This window comes from Nanorana parkeri, unplaced genomic scaffold, assembly GCF_000935625.1.
Source record: "Nanorana parkeri isolate BGI_ZX_2015 unplaced genomic scaffold, ASM93562v1 scaffold407, whole genome shotgun sequence".
Classification (NCBI taxonomy): domain Eukaryota; kingdom Metazoa; phylum Chordata; class Amphibia; order Anura; family Dicroglossidae; genus Nanorana; species Nanorana parkeri.
Window position 1 is genome coordinate 1,204,859 of NW_017306675.1, and position 8,452 is coordinate 1,213,310.

Below are 8,452 nucleotides of genomic sequence, written 5' to 3' on the forward strand. Positions count from 1 at the left end.
TTGTTTTTACAGAACAGCAACTTTAAAAAAAGTGCACCGTATTTTTCAAACTGTCATACTACTCGTGGTTTAAGTTTAAAGATTTGTGCAACAAACTGAGTGTGAACCTTAGATGACTCGGTCAAGTTGGAGCTGTATTTGTATGTTTCCTGAAATAGGTGTGTCTAGCAATTTAAAACTCATCAAATTAGTAAATGCAGTTGTTTTTCCCATAATGAAATATCTGTTAACATCTGGTTTTACAAAAGCACAGACTAACATACATACAATGTCTATCTTACATTACATATTTAAAACAGAGATGTGTGTGTCTGCGTATTACATGGGGATGTGCTTTGCTCACAAATCTTTGCAATGTAAAGATCTAGTACCAGAATATACACCATGAATTACATGAATGAAGTTACTTGTGAAATAGTTACTACTATTGGACTGGAAAAGTGAAATATATATTTACTTAAAGTGAACCTGTGGTTGCTGAAAGAATGAATTGAACAACATGAGTGCTTATTTTATAAACTTTGGGAATTAGTTGTGCCACAGTGCCTGTGGCTACAGAGGTCAGTGCAGGCCTGTTTTAAAGTTTATTTACTGTTCATTAATATTATATAAATATTAGTTGTCTGTAGTCTGGCCACAGGTTCAAATAACCTAGCATCTGTAGTATATTTTTCCGTTGTTAAGTGCATGTTGTACAAGTAATGTGTAATTTTTAATCATATAGGTACGCATCACCTCTCAAATTGCTCACAATACTACCTATAAATATGCCTTCACCTTCTTTTTACCTACCATTTTTTATGCATCATCCAGAGTCACCATCTACTTCTGGGACTAAGGAATGGTGTAGGGAAGATGCAATTATGTAAATATTGTTGTGTATGTAGCAACTTTAACGCTATTAGTGTTGCATGCATGTCTCTTTTAGCTGAGCCCTCCACTCCTGATTCTCAACCTTTTTTGTTTTATAAATTATTTATTTTGAAAAAATAAAAATAAACATTTTCACTACCAAGCGATGGAAGAAGAAATAACAATACAAAAGCTGAACAAGGAATGAGTCACCACAGGGACCCCAATGATAGCATTCGATATATAATCGCTCATCAATCATGTCAGGTGATACAGGACATGTAGCAAAAGAGTGCTTGACACAAGCATGTGTAGGCAATCATGACATTGGAGACAGGATCCCATCCATATGGGAAGAGGAGAAAAACCAATAAGAATACAGTCAGAGTTACTTAACAAACAGAAAAAGAAGGGACACAACAGAAAGAGGAAATAAAAAAGAAGAAAGAAACCCCACCCAGAAAGCCAGCCCAAAGAAGAAAGCCCAAAATCTACTGCAGCAGAGCACTGTATTTGGAAGAAAATATGAATGCTTGCAAATAAAACCATTTAGTACAATGTTTGTCATGTAAACCTCTATAGAAGGAGATCAAGTCTTCCATTCATTCAATATCACTGACTTTATTAAGCCAAAGAGATACTGAAGGGGGTTTGGTCTGCTTTCGTAGTTTGAGTATGCAGCTACTGGCCTCGTTAAGCAGATGTGGTAGTAAAGATTTCCTATACGTCTTTTTGGGAATGGAGTTACAGTGTATGAAGAGCAAAGCTGGGTCTGCCAGGACCTCAAGATCCATAAACTTCTTCCGTAAAATACTACAAACCAAAGACCAAAAAGAGGTAAGCTTAGGGCAGGACCAAAAAATATGGAGCAAGTGCCCCCCGCTACTACATCTTCCAAACCATGAGAATCTCCCCGATTGCCATCTCATAAGATCCTGTTTAATCCCGTGTAAGAGAGGAGGGAAATTAATGATGAACACATCTGACAAGTGTTTCAGAATATTTGTGCCCAAATATTTAATAGCAGACTCAGACAATTTAAAAGGGAATGTTTCTTTCAAGGTCACGGCAGGTATAGAAACATTAAGAGCTTCTGATTTAGTATAAATAATTTGCAAGTTAGATAGAGCACCAAAGGTACACAATTCTTCCAATAAATTGGGTAAAGAGACCATTGGTTTAATTGTGAAAAATAACACATTGTCTGCATAAACAGCAACTTTATGGGGAGTCTTAGTGCCGATACAAGGTCCATTGATATCCGGATGAAGTCTAATTTTATGCAAAAAGGTTCTAGAGGAAGGATGAATACCAGGGGCGACAACGAGCAACCCTGCCGAGTTCCATTAGACACCGCAAAGGACTGGGATAGATGTCCATTCACCTTAACTTGGGCAGTTGGGTGTGAATTAATCGTCTCAAACCAATTCAACATACGGGTTCCCAGACCCAGGTAACAGAGCACATGCGTCGTATACAACCAGTTTACCTGGTCGAAACCTTTTTCAGCATCTGCAGATAATAACATCAATGGAATAGTCCAAGCCGCGTAAAGCACATCCAGTACCCATGTGGTGTTGTCACAGGCCTCTCGGGTTGGAACGAAGCCCACCTGATCCAGGTGAACTACTGCTTGAATGTAGGCAACCAATCTAGTGGCCAGTATCTTTCTAAAAAGTTTCAAATCTACATTTAAAAGGGTGATTGACCTACAACTGGGACAGGGCAGCGGATCCTTGAGCTCTTTCGGAATTACTCTGAGCTCTGAGAGAAGTTTGGATGGAATACAATGCTACCAACAGGCTCAAACAAAGTGTGGAGAATGAGTATCTTGGAGGAGTTCATAATAATGCAGATTAAAGCCATCAGGGCCAGGTGCTTTACCAGGCCGCATATGAGAACATTTCAAGTCTTCTGAGGAGATAGGCTCCTCGAGAGCATAAACAGTTTCCTCAGAGAGACATGGCAAACCAGAACTAGCAAAGTACGAATCAATAGTCTCTCTAAGAGAGGAACGGCGGTCCCCGGAAGACATGGGGTCTAGATTATACAAGTAATAGCATCTAAACACTTCAGCAATATCAGCTGGCAGAGAAACCTTAGCGGCCCAACCAGACACAGTCTCTGGCACATAAGTAACATCACGTTGGGACCGTAGTGGTCGAGCCAGATATTTACTGCACTTGTCACCATGTTCACAGAACGTTCACAGTGCGTTTACATTTGGTGAGAATCTGTTTGGTTTGATGGAGACAGAGGGATTTAAGGTGATTTTGCAGTTAGCTCACCCAACACCAAGGCTGCAAGTGAACATTTGTGCTGATAACGATTCCTCTAATATAAGCCTTGTGGGCCCCCCATAAGATCATAGTGTCACAGCCTGGGGTAGAGTTAATAGAGATGTAATGATCCAGTTATTTTTGGATATCACTGAGAATGATAGGATCCTGGAGGAGGGCCTCATTAAGCTTCCAGTTCCAGGACCCGGGAGAAAGAAGTGTCAAACCAATATCTAGGGCATGATCAGACAAACAGATGGAACCAATGGAAGCAACCCAAATAAGCTAAGTCACAGTGGTGGACTAAAAACATATCTACGTGTGCATACAATTGTTGGGTAGTGGAAAAAATGTGTAGTAGCATTCAGGATACCATACCTCTAGTAGTTGATAATGACGTAAAACATCTAAAACAAAATTGAAGTCCCTACCCACCACGATGGCTCCCTCTGTAAAAGAGTGATGATGGTCCAGAACACCCTCAAGAAACTGCACTTGTTATGTATTGGGAAGGTAGAAGTTTGCAAAAGTAGAAAGTTGATGTCCCATTAGGGCAATGCCACACATCTCAGAGCCGTCAACCCAAATTATTATCAACCAACAGGCTCACTCCCTTGGTTTTGGAATCTGGAGAGCCACAATGGTAGGCATGCGGGTAAAAACTATTTTGAAACCTCGGCACCTGTGTGGAAGTGTGTCTCCTGTATAAAACAGATCTGGGCATGCTCATGTTCCAGCTTGTGGAGGACCATAGTCCTCTTTTCTTGAGTATGTAAACCCTTCACATTGAGTGAAACAATTTTACTGGAGGTGAGGGCGGTCATATTACAAAGGTATATTTACTAGAGGGCAGGTGCCGACCGAGAGGGGAGAGGGAGCCCAAAGAAAAGCGGAAGAAGTAAAAGTGAGGAAAAGGGGAGGGGAACTAAGAAAGAGAAGAAAAAGAAGAGCTAAGGAAGAAAGAACTCTGGAAAAACCAAGAAAAAAGATAAAGAATAAGGAAATAAACAGGTTGCTAAATGAGGATAAAACACCTGTCAGCTACTATCCTTAGGTTTAAACCCAGTACTATAGAAGTGTAGAGGGATCTCTTCAACACTCCTCAAGCGGGCTACAAAAAACTGGTGAAGTGAAAGCAGGCAAAGAGGCTGCCCCACACAATCTTTCTAATGGGAAGCTGAAATGTTAACCTCTAAGATAAATGGTTAGTGGCTCATGGCGTAACCCTCCCCTTAACACCCCTCCCAGCCAGGGTAGTCAGCTATCAGGAAAATAAGACCTGAAGAAAAAGCACACCCCCCTCACATGACTTAGGAGGATGGCCAAAAGGGAGTTTGTAAAACAATAAGTAAATCAATTAGCTGCACACCGAGTGATCTCCCAGAGTCACCACAAACTCCAAACCAACTCCAGCCCATGCAGGGTAGGAAGACAGATTAGTAATGGAAAAAAGGTGGAACCTTTAGCCAAACCACCCCCTCAAACCCAAGGGTAAATTGAGAGTTTGTGGCTGATCCAGGAGATCCCTTAGAGCAGATGCCAAACAGTTTTATAAATGCAGAGCAATCAAAGTACGTATATCCATCAATTAAAGTATAAATTGCAGGCAGACCCTGACTCTGAAAGTTAGAGCAAGGAAAATAAATCATCTGTTTCATTGAGTTACTGTAAACCAATGAACCAAAGAAAAGGAGACTCGGATCCAGACAAGGTAAACTTGTTTCTTCAGATCTGCAGAAAGTGGTCCAGTATGACATATCGCAAGAAATGTCCACTCGAGCAAAGATGTCACCACATTTGTGGGACAGAAGGGAGAGGATGTGAAATTGACATATGTAATAGGTATAGTCAGGAAGGATATGACGAGCGCCCTACAGGTCTCCCAGACCTAGATTATTTCTGTCAGCCACAAAAAGTGGGAGCATGGAAATCACACAGATTCTAGAGAAACACAGGTGCCAAAGGAGGCCCACCCTAACTAATCCCAGTGTTAAAGGCACGTTGACCAGCCTCGGAAAACCATGTGGGGAAATGGTCAACACATTTACGAAAGGTAGATTAGAGAAAAACGTAACTATAGAACATGGCATCTACTAGTCCTGGTCCAGGAGCTATAACCCGAGGGAGATAGTGTTAGTACATGCCTGAATCCAAGAATGGGGGTAGCACAAAGTAAAAGTGAGAACACAGTCATCTGGCAGCCGCTATGGAAGAATAAGGAAAACTCTGCTTACTGTTCATTTTGTGAGGGTCTCAGAGGCGAGTGCCTGTTCCTTCCCCCGAGTTACAGCGAGTGTTGTGGCGGACGTCTCCAGAAGAGTGTGAGTGGGTTTGTCCAGTAAGAGGGTGTGATCTTCTCGGAGGCAAGACTGGGTGAAGTCAAGAAGGTGTCTTCCATGGAAGGTGCAGCCAAATCGGGTACTTCAATAGGGTTAGTGCCCAAAGAGACTGAATAGGTCTGGCAGCGCCAGAGCAAAATTAGAGCAAAACTTAACTATAGTAAGCACGGCCTCTTCCAGTCCAAGCCTGGTAAAGGAAGCTATAACCCAAGTGAGATAGGAATAATACATGCCTGAATCCAAGGATATGGGTAGTATAAAGTAAAAGCAATAACTTGTCCATCCGGCAGCCACCAATGAAGACTTGAAGAATATGAAAAACTCTGCTTACTGTTGTGAGGGTCTAATTGGTGAGGGATTGTTACCCCTTGAGTTGCGGCGAATGCTGCACAGGACTTAACCAGAAGAGCTGGAGCAGGCTTGTCCAACTGGAGGTCGATACCCTCTCGGAGGCAAAATCTGGTCAAGTCCAGCAGGTGTCTCTCATTGAAGGTGCAGCTAATCGGGTACTTCAATAGGGTTAGTGCCCAAAAAACTGAATAGGTCTGGCAGGGCCTCTGAAGCTTTCAAAAGGAAAATCAGGTCTGCCTTCTGAAAAGTCAAGTGAAAGGGAAAGCCCCATCTGTAGGTGGCTTCTGAAGCTTGTACAACATCAAGCAGAGGTTTTAGCAAGCGCCTCATTTGTAAGGTGTTTCTGGAGAGATCAGGGAAAAGGCGTATCTGAGCACCATCAAAGCCTAATGAGCCTTTGCGCCAGGCTTTTTGCATAATTTTATCCTTAGTGGTGTAGTGGTGCATGCGGCATATGCCATCTGTCTGCCTATCAGATTCTGCCTAGGGATTGGGCCTAGGGATCTGTGGGCCCTATCGAGTTCTATAGGAGTGTTAGAAGGGTGATCCAGGTACAAATTAAAGATAGCTTGCACAGTTGTCTTCAGGTATGTCATGTTAGTTGATTTCAGAATCCCTGTGATACGAACATTATTTCTCCTGCCCCTATTATCCTGATCATCCAAGCGGTGCATCATGGTAACTTGGCGTTTGGAGGAGAATTGAGCTCCTTCCAACTGGGTGATGCAATGAAGGAGAGCTGTTGTGTAGCAAGTAAGTTACTTGCTTGCTACACAATAGATTCACCTACACACATAGTTGCCGCTGGTCCAACTAGCTATTCAGACACTCACTCCTAGCGCAGTGATTTTAGGATTATTATAATGAAGGAGAGCGGTTTGAGATTGTTCCATAGTTAGAACTTTAGAGACAACTGAGGAGATCTCCTCTTTAATGTCAGAGATGGCTTGCTTCTATGCAAATTTAATGCAGAGGGTAAATGCCTCAAAATGAGCTTTGGTAGGGATCAAGGCAGCTAGTCTGCTTTGGTAAGGAGAGCACAAAGGAAATCTCTAAGATCTGAATTCTGAAGGTGAGCTGGTACAGATGGCTGGGAATGCCACACAGAGTCACGATTCAGTTAGAGCATTGGAGATTCAGAATGCCATGATTTAGAGGAGTTGCCTTCTTCAGCCTGAGCATGGGGGGAGCACCCAGTCAGTGTCCCCAGCACATGGGGGAAAATCTGCCAGCAGAGCAGGACAGGAGGAGCAGGGAGGCAAGGGATCCTGGCTCATGTAAACTCCCAACCCCCACTCTCCGGCAGCAGCATGATAGTGGCTGTTCGGTCAGCCCTGACATGCAGTGGTGTCAGTGGCACACTGTGGAGGCTGTGTTGGGGAGAGGTGGAAGTAATGCTCGAAGGGTGAGGTATCATGGCGACGGGACTTCCGGTTGCCGCCTCCGACTGCGCCCAAAAAGAATAAGCAGGGGACACAAGCAGAGCGGGCAATAGAGCACCCGTGGACTCATCCGGCAGCAGGAGAATGCAAATGTGAGGCTTGACATATTATGTATCTATTTACTCAACACAGGCTCATTTTTTTATATTTTTCATATATATTTAATATAATTTGATATTATTTTGTGTTTATGTGTGTAAAATAATTTGAGTATACTTTTTACTGATAATGTAGATTGGAGAAATAGTTCAAATATTGTGCAACATAAAACAATAAAATGGCCATCATTTAACGCTAAAGATTCCTTTTTAGAATCCCCAGAAAAAGATAAGGTCCTAAATCAGTCCTCCTTACTCATAGGCTTCATAGTGGCTGCACAGGTTGCTATGGCTTTTTTTACATATGTCTAATTCCAAAACCATACTATTTTGTATCATGGGTCAAAAATGATATGAGTGTACGGCAATGTAATTTAAAATGTTTTCAGCGTACATCTGTGAAAAACTGAAGTATCGATTCAAACTGGTCACGATGGACAAAAGAATAGTAAAGTTTGTCCCTGGATTGGTGAAAAGTCACAATGCCGCATCAAGAATATTACTATTAAAGAAAAACAGAATATTGTACCACAAGACTTTTAGGTGTCGGTTGTACTGTACTTTCTGAAACATAATACCAGATGTCTAAAACATCAGTTTTGTATTATTAACATTATATTACAAACATGGAAAACAAAATCTTCTACGAAAATGTATTAGATGGCATAAACATTTTGTTGTACTGAATAACATGTTCTTTTCTTTTAAGAGTACACTGGAAATTAATAATCAGTTTAATACATCAGGAAGTGTGGGAAAGCGTGTAATGTCATAACAGTGATATATATATATATATATGTTTTAAAAAATCTAAAAAATAGTTAGCGGCTACATAATGAATCTAAGTTACCTTAGACTATTCAGGCGCTAATTGTAGTGATGTCACGGTAATAAATTATACTCTCCAAAAAAGGAATGTGAATACTTAACCAGGAGATAATATGGTATGTCTATGGAGGGCTTAACAACTATCCACTATAAGAATAGACAAAATAAAAAAGAAGTAATCGTCTAGGCTATGTTAAAAGTAGTCAATAGCCCTATTTATAAGAGAGATAATGTAAAATTACTCATGGCGATATTACCATATC